A 15,216-nucleotide genomic window follows, 5' to 3' on the forward strand; every position below is an offset into this window, starting at 1 on the left:
TGATTAGCCCTCGGGTGCAGAAAATGACCGTGGTGCGGCAAAAACGATCAAATGAAAAATTGTCACATCTAAACTTATAGATTCAAATTTATGAAAATTTTAGAGCGATGATTACAAGTGAAATTAAACATTTTCCAGTGAAATAAATGCATAATTTCGATGGATGCTGCACTGGGGTCCAGGAAAAAAATTGTTAAAATTATAGTAAAAGTCAAAACTTGGAGAAAAAAAAAAGACGTGTGTTTTCTGACGTCGGGGAAAGAAATTTGCATTTTTCTCATGTTGGCGTAGCAGCCGAGATGTCAGTCATAAGCTGTGGAATCGAATTTGTTGTTGAGAAAGTGTGAAGTGTTAATCAAAGACAGCATATTTATTGAACGTTGAAAAGGCAAAATACTTACTCTCATAGAAACTGCGGTGCTAAGTCATGAAATTCCGAGAAGAATCAAAAGATTGAAGATTGTTGGTTACAGTTTCATGAATGAGAACGGGAATTATGGACTGAAAGCTTGCACAAGAAGACTTTCTTCTCTTACCATTCTTTAAAAAAAAAGACGATTATATAATATATATTCACCGTTTTTACGTGAGAAAAAAAAATCTCTGTGTAATTCAGAGAAAATACAACTTTTGCCGCACACGTCAAACTGTGCTTGATGTGATAAAAAAAAATTCAAATGCACGGTATGCAAAACCAAACCGAGAAACACAACCTCCCCTTATAAAACAGCACAGACAAAAGCGATGTGAATTGCCCAAACAGCATTATCTTTCGATGCCAAATGGGATAAGGATGTTTTCTTTGATGAGAAGCAATTTAGATGGACACTCAATGGGTTTGAATATTACTGACCTAGGCAATGACCGATAAGCGCCCGAGTGGCGTGGTGGTAAGATGTTCGTCTACCACCGTGAAGGTTGCTGTCCCGGGTTCGAACTCAAGGGAGGATATAAATAAGATATTTTCCCTAACGAACTTGAGGCGACCGTCGATGGACAGCGCCTTCATTTCCAACCCATCTCATTAATGGCAGTATATAGCAATATGGCCAGGGTTGGTGTTTGGTGAAGTGGTAGGTAATGACAGAGCCGTATTTTGGAAATGCAGTACAGGCAAGACAGTTTCAGCAGAATTTTTTTTTCTGACGCACTTCTCATAACTTTTAGACAGGTTTTGTTCCAACAGGACAATGCTCCTGCACATGTTTCAAAGTCTAAAAGGTGTTTGTTTGAAGCCAATTCAGATGGAACCTCTCGAGTGGGCATTGAGAAGTCCTTTTCTTAATCCTGTAGAGCACTTGCGTTGCATTTTGGCTCATGAAGAGTATACGTAGTAAAATGGTACGCAGTACGCACATAATCTTATTGTAATCATCGAACAAGCTTGGAAGACAACAACTAGTTATTTACAGCTCATCTCTATCAATGACATCCCGAATGATGAAGATTATGAAGAAAAAAGGTGTTTTCGTAATTGAAACAAAATTTTTACATTATAATTTTCAATTGTCTTTATACTTTTTTCAGGTTTCGACATTAACTATAATTTCAGCAAATTTTTTCTGGAGCAGTGCAGCACTCCTCAAAATTATTTTCACTGGGAAAATGTTGAGTTCCACTAGTAGTTATAGCTGTAAAAGTTTCATACATTTAAATCCACAAGTTTTTGAGGTATGACGATTTTTCGGATGTCTTTAAACTTTTTTCCACCCTTAAGTACTATAAGTTTAAACATCCACTGGTGTTGGGGAAACTTTGAGAAGAAAATCGAAAATGATTTCGAACCGATGATGGCCTTTTGTCTCTTGAAACTCTCCATTTATGGCAATGCTTGTGAATTTAGGGATGGATACACTGTTATAAAGGAAAACAGGAATTGAACTAATAGGACTGTCATAAGCTATCAAGTTCAACGGATTGGATTTTCGGGTTACGATGATAATCTTCTGTTACATAATCTTCGCCAGAGACATAAATTTGACTAGCAGCAAAAGTATGATTTATTACTCAAATGAATTTCGAAACTGATATTTTTTTTAATGTCAGAGAAATGGGTATCAATTTTCAAAACAACTGCGCGAATCGTTTAAAACTTCGCAAAGTTTTTTACGCTTTCCACTGGGATCTGACTTCATCATCGCTATCTAACAATCATTGATTTTTGATAACGATTGATGTTTTTTTAAATAAATAATAAATCTTTTTATGTTTTCCCTAAGGATCAGCGTGATCTGTCCAGGAAAATTGTGAGTAAAAAATCCATAATAGAACCGGGATATGTCCATACCTGGACAGCCGAAGGCTAGGGCGCTAACCACTCAACTGCCACGCGGTCATTCTTCTAGAAATCACAATATAATGATCGCAAACAATGCAATTAAATTTTTCGAACCATTTTCAAAATACCAACGACCAAAATAACTCACATTCAGGGAAATAATAGCGTGAAAACCGGCTAATTACATTTTCAAAATTTTTAATCGCCATGAGAAAAAATATAAGCGTATTCAGTATATTAACCTACATGCCAATCGAACCGCCTAATATCGTACATTACAGGGCGTTCCATCCAGAATAACATCGAATCTTTTCTCATAAAATCGAAGCTACAAGACCGTCCCATTAAAACGTTAATTATTATCTGGAGATAATTAAACTGAAGATAATATACAAAATCAATGCATCAGCGTAGGTTGGTGGAAAAAAGATTGAGAAGGAATTTATTTACAAAAACACAGATAATATACAGCAGCTAAGTAAGGCTTCGCTAATAGCTTGGATATCGTTTACTTGGGGAAAAAATAACATTTCAATGAATCTGGCTAGAATAAAACTGTATACACAACGAGTTTTTAACGCCTACGGAGTCTGGCCGTGTGAGATGAGCAATATGCAGCCTTGAAAAATTATTTTGCAGAAAGCCGCAGAGTAAAAGTATATGAGATGTTGCGCAGAAAGCATCATGGTGGAGATGTTTTACAACAATCAACAACATCCCAATATTTGAAACACTTTAAAGAAGGACATATTCCGTTTATAAAACAAGGTAATTCGGTGCTTTTTGCTAGCGTAGTGAGCGATATCATGATAAAAAACAGCTGCTGTTATTGTGTTCAAAATATCCATCATATAGCAGTAAACGGACTGGCAGTGATGTAAAAATAGTGGCAGCTGCGTTTATCATGACTTTGTTCACTGCGTTAGCAAGAAAATCCGTGCCACTGCTTTGAAAACGAAATACATCATTCCTTGAAGTGTTTATACCACCGAAATGCTGTCTCAATTGAGATGAAACATCTTCATCATATCCTTGCTCAAACATCTGTAGCGGCTTTCTGCAAATAAATTTTTCGAGTCTGCCTGTTCATCAGAGACAAGACTCCATTTTCCGTAGTCAGGGAAAAAACTGTGTTTTATTACAGCCGAATGAAAATTCAATTAAAAATTTTCACGGAGTTTTACTTCACTGCAATATATCCTCCGCGTTTTTGAAAATAAATTCATTTTTTACTAGCCCGCCTATAATAAAATAGACAGATTTCCAATTTTCAGATGTCTATGCAAATTAGAAGCTGAGAAAAACTGACATATTATGATGTATCCATCTTTGAAAAAAAAATGCGGATATTTATAACGGTTTTGGGAGGATATCGTAATGGAAGGTGTGTGATCCTGCATCCGAAGAAAAATACGTGCATAATGTGCCACTTGGATGAAGATGAGCCGAATTCTCATCGAGTCTCGCGTGCGTGAAATATCAAAAGTCACTCGCGTGTGTCATTCGTGTCACTAAAGTTGGGATTTTCGAGTAAAAAAAAAATTGTGCCGATCTTGATAAAAGCCAAATTAAGCGTGAGAAATTCCTAATTGAATTCCGTAAAAAACCCGTTATGGATGGGATGATATCAGGAATACTTTTAAAATATCATTCACATACAAGCCAGAACCAAAAAAAAATGGGAATGTAATATTGCAGTGTCTATATAAAACATATATTTCTCAACACAGATTCATCATTATACTCATATTATACTTATTTCTATGCCTGGATGAACTGTATTTTTATTTCTATACCGTCACGAGAGGAAAAATAGCAAGTATGTGTTAAAAAGGAGGACAGTGTTAATGACTTTTGTATTTCCTTATTTTTTACATTTTTTTTTATTTACAATTGTGTCTATAATTAACTCTCATGCCCTTAGATATCTATATGTCTGCAGCCTTAACTATCCATCAAGCAAATGCAAAACTTAGGGAACAGCTTAATGAAGGAATAGGAGAAAAATTTACAGCAAAGAAAGTGTCAGAATTTAACACTAAGGGCATATATCACTGTTTTATTCGGAACTTGACATTCAACTATGGCGTTGATTTCTGTTCGAAGAGTAAAAAATTCTCAACATCATGACTGTCATTGCTGGCTACCATCTAAAATCTTATAAATTCGTCCGGAATAATTGTTTCAAAGCGCTGATGCTCTAGTGACAAAACACTGTTTGAGTAAAAGTGTTTCAACGACAAAGCACATTCTAGACAATTTAAATGTAATGTCATCGGCAAAGGAATAAAAATATAAAACTGCTTCTAAAGATGTTTAAATAAGTTGTCATGATGTGTCAATAGACGAGTGCGTAATTGCAAAAAACAGTATGTGCGCAACCTTTTTCATAATAAAACATCTTCTAGTGGAGAATTTCGTAACTATTCTATCCATTACATAACCAATATCTTGCTGGTTGCTGGTGAATAGTTACACCTATAGATCGGTCTGGACAAATTCCAGGCGTCAGGTCACCATAGCGACTACAAAATTGGTATTGGCGCTTAAAATTTTCTTCGTGTAGTTACTAAATTGTAGGCTGAGAGCAGCACACACAAAATGTTTGGAATCTATAGCAGCATATCCCCCAACGTAACAACACGAAAAAGGGTCACTATGCCCTGAAAAAGTCAATTGAAGCATTATTTTGGACCTTTTTCTTCGGGTAAAAAAGAAATTTTTTGGGCCTAAAAAATTTTTTTGGCGCCTAAATTTTTTTTTGCGATTTGTCCTGCCCCGCTATAGACAGAATTGATACCCTCCCGGTATATACGTCCATACCCTGATGTTGTCTGAAGAAAATTGCAGAGCAATTCAATGTTAAATTTTCTCTCCTACCGGTTACCGCTTCTTTTTGCAATTCAACAATTTGACGACTTCCTCAATTAAATCATTAAATTACTTTTTTTTTTAATTTTCCGAAGTATCTACGCTTGTTAATTGAATAATTACCAGAGAGGAGAGTCTTAAGGCGGAATAGAAATCCTTTTTTCTCGGTATTCGTTGATTCTCGATTTCCTGTTTATTACATCGAGTATATTCATAGAGAATACGTTATATCATCCAATCATAAAGAATTCTCATCTAATAATTGGAATAAAATGATGAATAACTTGTAATGTGTTTTTCCTTTTGTGTGGAATTTTTTCCATCATCATCTCCTTCTCGTTTTTTTTCTTATTCCCCCTTTGAGTATTTTCTTTTATGGCCATTGCTTATTAATGTTTCCCTTCTGACCAGTTTATCCAGTGTTTCGAAGGCCAAAGTACGGGTTTGTCTGGCAAGAATCGAACTGGTTGTAATGTGTTTTGGTATTTTAAGCCCGAGGATATTGCTATTATTTAAATGTCTGCTGATATGGACCGAGAACCTTTCAAAAAGAAGGGTTCCCTTTTTACGTAATGAAACCAAACAGAAGAGAAAATATTATCGATTTTTTTTCCTACCGTAATTACTAACTTTAACTGAAATTTTTCTCAACAATACAAAACATGCATCGAATGATGAACAGTTTATGCTCGACTTCAGAGTTTCCTAATAGTTATCAATCATTATGGACTGATTTTTTGAAAGAAATTTGATCGATTTATTTAATTGGATCTAAAGCAATAATGGATGTTGGCCTCTTATGTGTATTTTTCTAAAATGTTAAGATAATTGGAGTAGGTTAATGATGGTTAGTATAATCAGATAGATTTTACGTACTTAAGATACTTAATTTTAAGATACGCAGTGGTATGCAGTAGGGCTTGACAAATCCAAGGCCCTAGGTCACCATGGGGACTAAAAAATTGGTATTGGCGCTTATAGTTTTATTTGTGTGGTTGCTAAATTAGAATCAAGACATGAAATTTTTGGAATTTATTTCAGCGTATTCTCCTCAACATGGAAGGCTGTTTGCTATATATCCTGGAAAAAGTTGAAAGAAATATTATTTTTTGATTTGTTTTTTCTCTGAAAAAAGTTTTTTGACTACTAAAAATTTGTTCTGGCGTCTAGATTTTCTTGCGATTTTTCGAGCCCAGGTGTACAGCAAAGTGTTCTACAGGTCTTACGTGTTTAGAAATGTGTATGTATGTAAATGTGTGTGTGTGAATTTTGGAATTTTTTCATTGGCTAGATACACAATATGTTTAGGTAAAGTATCAATCGTACTGCGTGATTTGGGTAAAAAAACTACAAAGTATATACCACATTTTAATGAATGGATTTTGACATGTTTGGGTGCTAATATGGTGAATGTATTTAATTTGTTGCTTGTTTGTTAACTTGAAACTATCAATGACAAGTGGCTCTCAGTAGACTAGGCTCTATACAAGAGCGTAGCGGGGGGGGGGGGGGGGATCTGGTTTCCCCCCCCCCCCCCGAAATGTCTCTATTTATATAAAACCACCAGAGCTGATGAGTTTGATGCCTCACAGAGTTATCCGTAAGAGTTATAAAGGAATATGTTTAATATCATTAAGTGTGTAAATAGCAACAGTTTATCCGTCAAGTCAAGTTCACAAAACCACCAACTGGTGCGTTGGGCACCCCACGTTCTACCCATAAACTTATAAAACCCCAAACACGCGAAGTTTATACCCCAAAAAATTATCCGTAAGTTTCATAAAATAACCAACAGGTGTGTTCAATACAGTCAGTTCAAAAAGCATAATCAATATTAATACCCAATTAAACAACTCATTATTTACGAATTCGAGAGATTTTCGGTGCTTATTGTCCACTGCAATATTTTTGCACTCTATTCTCAAATTCTTACAACTATCCTAATCACTTTTTCTTCAAAGTCATGCAACCTAACGTATTCCCCAATTCTTTCGTATGTAATTACTAAAACCTTTTCAAATTGGCATTTTGAACTTTGCCGTAGAATCAATCAAACATATCGAACAAAAAGAAAATCAATGACACTTCTATAGGTTGTTCCCATTCCCCCACTCCCTTAAATTTTCTTAGCTTTCCTGTTATTGCCAAAGAACTGCATTCGCTCACTACATGGCAAGGCTTAATCCATCCGTGCGTAAAAAAATATCAGTTTGTGCCCAAAACGATTGACCTTGTCAAATGCAGTTTATAGATATTTATATCACTTATACGTACAGAGTTACAGATAAAAAGAAAACTATAAAAATCAGGGACATGACTTCCGGATTTGTAACTGCTTGTTCGCGATGTGTTCGTTAATTGTTCCTGAGACAGTAGTACATAATACCTTATGTGTATGTCCTCATTTCTTTCATATTTGTGGCAGATACACATGGAGATTTCCGTTTCATCCCCGTCTTTAGTTCTATTCATAATTTCCGAGGCATGTCTTGTCTTTCAATCCTGAAAATTGCTCAATTATTGTCCCATTCAATACTTTTATATCGATATACAGCCAGTCAAACGTCTATGAGTAGTCGATGACCAGTTCGTGTCTTACAAACGAACACAAAACTCCAGCCCTGTATGGATTATGTTGTGGATATTCCATTAAGCGTCAGTCACTTTTCTGAAAGTAATTGCTTGAATATGCAGTGGGTCTTGAAATTTTTTTTTTATTTATTTGTCTAATCACGTGATAGTGCAGTTTGGTTTCTTAACCTCGCTCCAGAGAGCCATAATCATGATCTCCAGCACGATCCAACCCACACGGGTAAAGGGCTTACATCCCGGGAGGGACAGAGTACGGGTCGTGTTTGGTTTGACAGAGCCATAATCATGAGACATCATTTATGCGTTCCTTGATTGAGGAACTCGCAACAACCGATGAAGTCATTTCGTGAGCATATAGATCACTAGAATGATCTCATTTCTTTTTGACAACTTCATTAGAAATTGATGAATCAATCAGAAAACATATTGATCGTAAATAAGAAAGTAATTGAACCTCAATAATAATTTAGACGTTTCATTATGATCTTTATTTGTTTGTAATCTTTAAAACGGATCCGAAAAAACAACAAAAATTGGGCCATTTTGTTTCTTTTCTTCTGCTTTCCTTGTACGTATATAACGTCGGGCCCATGAAATAACGCAACAACACAATAAGCAAACAAGTCCAAAACTTTAATAGCACTAATGATGGAGGACCAAATCTTTTTTAGAAGAGCGGAAATGAGGCGTTTCGAGACATTTAAGAAATGAGTAGCCTCGAGCATATTTTACGAGTAAGGCAACGTTATAGCAATGGCTTCTTTGGTATATACTGGAAATTGCATTGGTAAATTTCAATCCTTTTATGTTATCTGTAGATTCTTATCAAAGTAAAAAAAATAGAATTGTATAATATTCAGCCTTGGGTTCTTTGGGTACAATAGGTTCTATCTCTATAATATGGAAATGCTTTGGACTACATACATTCTTTTTTTTTTTGTGGCGTTTAGCGTGCATACCACTGGGTCAGTCGGACATGCCGTCTTTTTTGAACGAACAAACACCCAAAAAGTTTAATTTCTTCTGGATGTTTAGATAAAATTACTCAAGTTCGCGTTTATTCCGTAATAACGGTGATTTCCCTTTTGTGTTCCCGTAGTGATATAGATGTGATCTCATTCAGACTAGTCACTGGAGATAAATGACCCTTGAGGTCAGTGGAGGAAAAAAAAAAAATGATTATGATTGATTATCTCCCAAGTTTGATTCGTTTCGGAGGTTGGATTGGGAGATCTTATGGATATGCAATTAGGAAGGGGATTAAGATTGGAACGGTTTTTTAATCGTGAGTATTCAAGATTTGCTTTATAAGTATACTCATACCAACAATTTGAGTGATTTCGGAGTTTCGTGATTTTCTGTGGAAAATGTCTGGTTCTTGATTCAGCACAATTCGTTAGCGTTATACGACTATAGCTGGGATGGAAACAAGATTTTAGTTATGATATGGTAATCAGGTAAAAGTTTACTGTCCGTTCAATCAGAATACCACACGTACCTAAACTGAGCTGAGTTTCCAGGTGCTAAAAGCTAAAAATAGAAAATGGGGAAGCAGCTCAAAGATCTAAACCTGGTCAGAGATTTTAGAAATCAATATGGGATATAAGAACCATTTGAAAACAATGAAAACCCGCATTTTTGATTGAAATTTTTTTTCAAAAAGACTAGCGTTTTTCTGAAATATTCGTCCCAAACAATCAATATTTAATTTACAGTGTTTGTATGCAAAATTGAACCCCGGCTTACGCGAATTCATCTAACGTGCTTATTGTCGGTCCCATCTATCGCGTAACTATTATCGCGGGTATTATTGTGCAATTGGTTTTTGAAGACAATTCTCTCTATTATTAAGCGTATCAGCTCTAAAATATTTTACATAATCATTCAATGATGGAAATTTAGATAAGAAATTGAAATGGAAAAGCCAAGATGGTAAGAAGCTAAAAGATGGTTCGGGTTCTTTTTTAAATAAATTTGTAATTTTGTTTTGGATAATTCCATTTATATACTTTTTCTCAATGAAAATTCTACTAAATTACTTAATCAAGAAGTTTAAATAAATAGAAACAGTATTTCCTCTGTAAGTTTCGGTTCAAATGGGCAGGATTATATCTCTGTCCACGTATTTGGAACTAATGGTTGAATTACGACTACCAAAGTGAATGAAATTACTATGGTGAAACAAAAAAAAAATCTGCAAGAGACATACCAAGACTAATCCCGCAGAGTGACCCCTAACGAGGCTCCAAGTCGTGGAATAATGGAATTTGAACTCAAACCTGCAGCACCAAAAGCCACCGTGTTAGTCAATTACTCGGCTACCGATTGCTTTGCTTAACCCAAGAAAAGTACCTACACGTCTAGAGACGTAGTTTTGTATAGGTATCACGAGCATAGATTTTTTTTTAGGTACCTGGAGATAATGTACAGTATTAGTTGAATTTCGTGGCGTAAAAATTGCATGAGATAAAAATAACTAATCATTATCTTCAATCGAAAGTATAGCTAGACTTTCGTACAGAATACAATGAATATTATTTTATAGCGCACTGTATCACTGATGACTTACCTCGTAAACTTTTCACATCAACATCTTTAGAAAAGTTTAACCGATGACAATATTGCGTAGCCAAAAAAAAAAAAAAGTCGTACAGTGGATCCCGCTTATAACGTTCCCACTTAGAACATTTTCCTGCTTAATACGACATATTTTGGTGGTCCTAAATTTTACTAATACTCATCGAGATGTCCAGTATGAAGCGTTTTCTCGCTTATACAACGTTTTTCATGACGGTTTTTTGAAAAACATTGTAAGCAGGATCAACTGTCTATTGTACTGCACCCAGAATTAACCAGGATTGATTCTGTTCAACTAAACTAGGGTCTGAAATTCTATGCAGCGAAAATAACTCAACAAGGTATCTCAACATACTTAATGACAATTTATATCCATCAATAGACATTTTATTCTTTAAAAGTGAACTCATATACCAAAGATATATTTATCTTGAACTGTAAGAAACTGTTTAAAAGTATACGAAACATCATTTTGACACTAGGGTTGGCCACTACGAAATAGGGACCAATTGAGACCCAATATAACCAATATAAACCCAATTGAGAACCCGTATGTTAGGTTTATTTATAGGTCAACCAAAGCCCCTTGATGAAAGACTAATGCAAACCTGACTTAAAGAAATTATTGAGATATATTTCCATAAAATTTATGCCACGACACATTATTGCTGTAATTCATGATAAATTTGGTCCAACAAAGTTTTATATTATGTAATGCGGTTTTTTGTTTTTTTTTTTTTGGTTAGGGCAGTGTCAGTGTATAATCTGTAGTAGTACTTACCTATGAGCTTCAACAAAGGTCCAGTTCACTGGTGAGAGGCACAGAGTCAAAAATAAATACCTTCTTTCACGGTCACCCCACATCCTGGAGCAGGACCCCTAGGCTAGGATCTTTCATGAGTTCCTCTATGGTGAATGGGAATTGTCCCGGGATCAAGGGCTGGAGCCCCGTCAGCCCCACCCCTGTGGGAACCATGTCTTTTGGACATGAAATGTTGCGTAATTTCTCATGAAAAAGTCCGATACATACTTACCAAGCAGGAAATCCTTGACTCATCATTAACCCTCTAAGCGGCATTGACGAGATACCTCGCCTCCTCGTAAACCTATTACAATGTATCCCGCTTATAACGTTTCTCAAAAAAAAAAAAAAACATCATGAAAAAACGTTTTTAGCTGGAAAACGCTTTAAAAACGGGAAATCTCGATGAGTATTAGTGAAAGTTGGGAACGCGAAAATAAGTCGTACTAAGCGAGAAAACGTTCCAAGCGGGAATGCTATAAGCAGGATCGGCTGCATTTAAGCATTGACAAGCCCAGATATATTTTGTGAAGTTTATTTATCAATTGAACACTTTTCCCTATACTACTCACTTAACACCTGCTGAAAATCGGAAGAAAACGTATCATAATAGATATAGAATTTCAAAAGAGGTTTATAGTGATTTCTACTATTCCGCGGAAAGGGTTAAATAATTGAACCGCGACACGTGATTGCTCTAAACATTTCTATGTAATCACTGATCACACAAACAAACAAAAAAACTTACCTTATCCTCTCCAAGAAATTCAAAAATCCTGGATAATTTCAAGAATAGATGTCATACTTCACATTATAATCCAGCATCCACATCAAATATATCATCCAGTCACTGCTGTTACCGTCGCATCACCATCATCTCGGGGAGTCACAACATCACCGTTAGAAACTCCAAGTTCGTCATAGAAAGAGAAGCATGCATACAGTGTATTCCAGGTGGTTGTGCGACAAAGAAAGAAACCACGAGCACGCCAAATTGAAAAACACCAGAGAAAAGAAGACGCCGACTCTGAAGACAACAACCGGCTTCACACACTTTCTTGTTTCGACTGAGGGAAGGAAAAACCGTCGTCCAACAGGCAATGAAAAATGCTGAATAAAAGAAATGAGGGAGAGAAATGTTCAGCTCTTAACCAGCTAAAGAAAACTGGTTCCCTTTTTTGCCCGTCGGGGTAGTTCTTTAATAAATTCCTATGACGCTTTGAGACTCGAGAAATTTGATTCTTTCGCTTTTGTTCGGACGGAAAACGGAACGAAACCAGAGCTTTGTGTCCATCATTTGCCAAAGTGTTTCTCAAGTTGTGCGCCGCGGCTCTAGGCAGAGCGCGTTTATAGTTTCGCTGCCCGTGGGCTGCACGAATTTTGCTGTTTTTCTCTTTATTCTAGTCTGATTTTCTTGGCTACTCTTTCCTCGAATTCGCCATCCTGTGATATAACGCGCTTGGCCTCCCCCACACTCCTGCAAGCACACCCGTGTCTCTAAGTCACACTTTTGGTCACTCACTTGCTTGCACACTGTTTTGGTCACTCGCTTGCGTACTGTTTTGGCCACTCGCTTTCACACTGGTTTGGTCACTCACTTGCTTGCACACTGTTTTGGGCACTCGTTTGCACACTGTTTTGGTCACTCGCTTGAGTACTGTTTTGGTCACTTGCTTGCACACTGTTTTGGTCATTTGCTTGAGTACTGTTTTGATCCCTTGCTTGCACACTGTTTTGGTTACTCGCTGCGTACTGTTTTGATCACTCGCTTGCACACTGTTTTGGTCACTCGCTTGTGTACTGTTTTGATCACTCGCTTGCACACTGTTTTAATCACTCACTCGCTTTCACGCTGTTTTAATCACTCAATCGCTTGCACACTGTTTCAATCACTCGCTTGCATACTGTTTTGGTCACTCGCTTGTGTACTGCTTTGATCACTCGCTTGCACACTGTTTTGGTCACTCACTTTCACACTGTTTTGGTCACTCGCTTGCGTACTATTTTGATCACTCGCTTGCACACTGTTTTGGTCACTCATGTACTTGCCCACGCTCTTGGTCACTCTTTTCGGTCACTCATTGCTTTAAAGGTAACTTTTTGATCGTTTACACATGATCTAGGTCAGGGGGGTGGCCAACTTCTCTCTGTTCGAGGGCCAACCAAACATAATGGTCAGAGACACAGTGTCGCACCAGGTACGAAACTCCGGTATACAAGCCACATGCGCAAGGGGGAGAGAACTCCGGCGTATAAGCCACAGCCAGAACGATTGCAGATGCAATGACACAGCCAACAATGGCATCGCGATCCTCAAACTTTTTCGACGGGATTTTTAACTAATTAGCTGAATTTTTCATTTAATCAAATACCAATTATGAATAATTATTAACGGATTATTGTTAGAAAAAAGTTATTCGCCTTACTTTTCTTTCAGCATGTTATGAATGTTAATGCTCTCACCCCATAGTGGAGAATGTTACTTCATAAAACATTTAAAGTTTATCAAACGGTAATTTGCAATTTTTTGGAATTTCGTTTTCTGAATTTCGTGCAAAAAAATGCTTTTCTCTAGGTTCCATTTTTCCCCTGCAAAATAAATACTTGACTGAATATTTTTACCAAAAGACGGCAGCACATTAGTATTGAAATTTTAATGATAAATTCAGTGTGCCGTCTTAACGCGTGGGCCCGCCCGGGGGCCTCAAGAGAAGAGGGGGACTCACAAAAATGAGATCCGGTTGAAATTTTCTAGAATTTACCAGGTAGGGCCCCTGAAAAACCACTTGGCCAGGGGGCCCATGATGCTTTTAAGCATCAGCAGGCCCTGGATAAACTTAAAGGGCAAATTTTTCCTCACCGAGATCACCATCACTGACCTCCGATGATTGCGCAAGAAAATCTGCTAATTCCAAAACTCCCGCAGTAGGCTTTGGAAATCAATCATGTGACCTGTGTGTTTGAAGAGGTTTTGTAGTTGTCTTTTAATTAACCGCACAATTACGTAAATCGAAACTAATATCAAAACTATTTTTTTTCCTTATGTCACGGGCCGCGCAGGATCACCTCGCGATGCGGCCCGCAGGCCAGCTGTTCTTTACCCCTGATCTAAGTCATTCTTTTGGTCGTTTACATGCGTGCACGTGTTCTAGAACAGTGGTTCTCAACCTGGGCCCCCCATATGGTCTTGGGATATTCTAGGGGGGGGGGCCACGGGAGAAAATCGGAAGAAAGGTGATCCACGACAGGTGGTGAAGGGAGGGAGTCATAGAGAGCTGTGAAGAGAAAAGCTTTAAAAGTGAAAACATGGTTGAAAAATATTACTACTTTCAGAATTCATCAGATCCGTCCATAGAACCAGGGCATCTTTAACCCTTTGGCAGGGCCGTCTCAAGGCCATCGTGGGACTCCCGGGCCAAGTGATTTTTGCGAGGCCCTCCCTGGCAAATTCTTGAAAATTTCAACCAGATCTCATTTTGTGAGGCCCCTTCGTCGCTTGAGGCCCCCGGGCCATGCCCGGGTGGGTCAGGGGGGCCACGAGAAAAAAATGTGATCCATGGGGCCCATGAGCTAAAAAAGGTTAAGAAACACTGCACTAGAAGACCGCTAGACTGCAAAGGCAACGATGGTGTCAGACAGCACCATCTACAGCAGAAGGCCTCCGCGCGAAGCTCGTGACGTCACCGAAGTAGGACATTTCACCTGTAGCCATTGGATGTAGTAGGCCAACGCATGCGAAATATTCACCTTTTTTGCAGTATGTCCAATGACTATAGGTGAAATAACTCCTCCAGTGAAATAGCTTCACGAGCTTCGCGTGGAGGCTTTCTGCTATAGATGGTGTTGACGCAACTCAGGTGTATCGCCATGGGTAATTTACTACTTGGTGAGTTGCGCCGGAAGCGTAAGTAGGGTATCTATTGGTCGGAGTACGTATCTAGTGTTGCGTCTGATTTTTCATTGCTGCCGTCTATATTTCCGAAGTAAAGTGAGTGAGGTGTAACGATTGAATATTTGTGCCGTTGGTACGCCTGTTGCTCTCTGCGGCGAGACCTACCAACGGGGAGATCGGCTCGCGTTCGCGCCTCGAAGTTGG

General features: G+C 37.7%; 1 protein-coding gene across 1 annotated transcript in view; it reads right to left on the reverse strand.

Moving 5' to 3' along the window:
• LOC149072711 (uncharacterized) overlaps positions 1-12,191 on the reverse strand; it is a 62,748-nt gene extending 50,557 nt beyond the window's left edge. The window contains exon 1 of the mRNA XM_089246258.1: positions 11,869-12,191. The gene's annotated coding sequence lies outside the window, so the exon portion shown is untranslated. The remainder of the gene's footprint in view (positions 1-11,868) is intronic.
• Between the last annotated feature and the right edge of the window lie 3,025 nt (positions 12,192-15,216).

This window comes from Pholcus phalangioides, unplaced genomic scaffold (genome assembly GCF_987345545.1).
Source record: "Pholcus phalangioides strain wild (caught in Gottingen) unplaced genomic scaffold, Ppha-v1.0 ptg000017l_1, whole genome shotgun sequence".
Taxonomy (NCBI): domain Eukaryota; kingdom Metazoa; phylum Arthropoda; class Arachnida; order Araneae; family Pholcidae; genus Pholcus; species Pholcus phalangioides.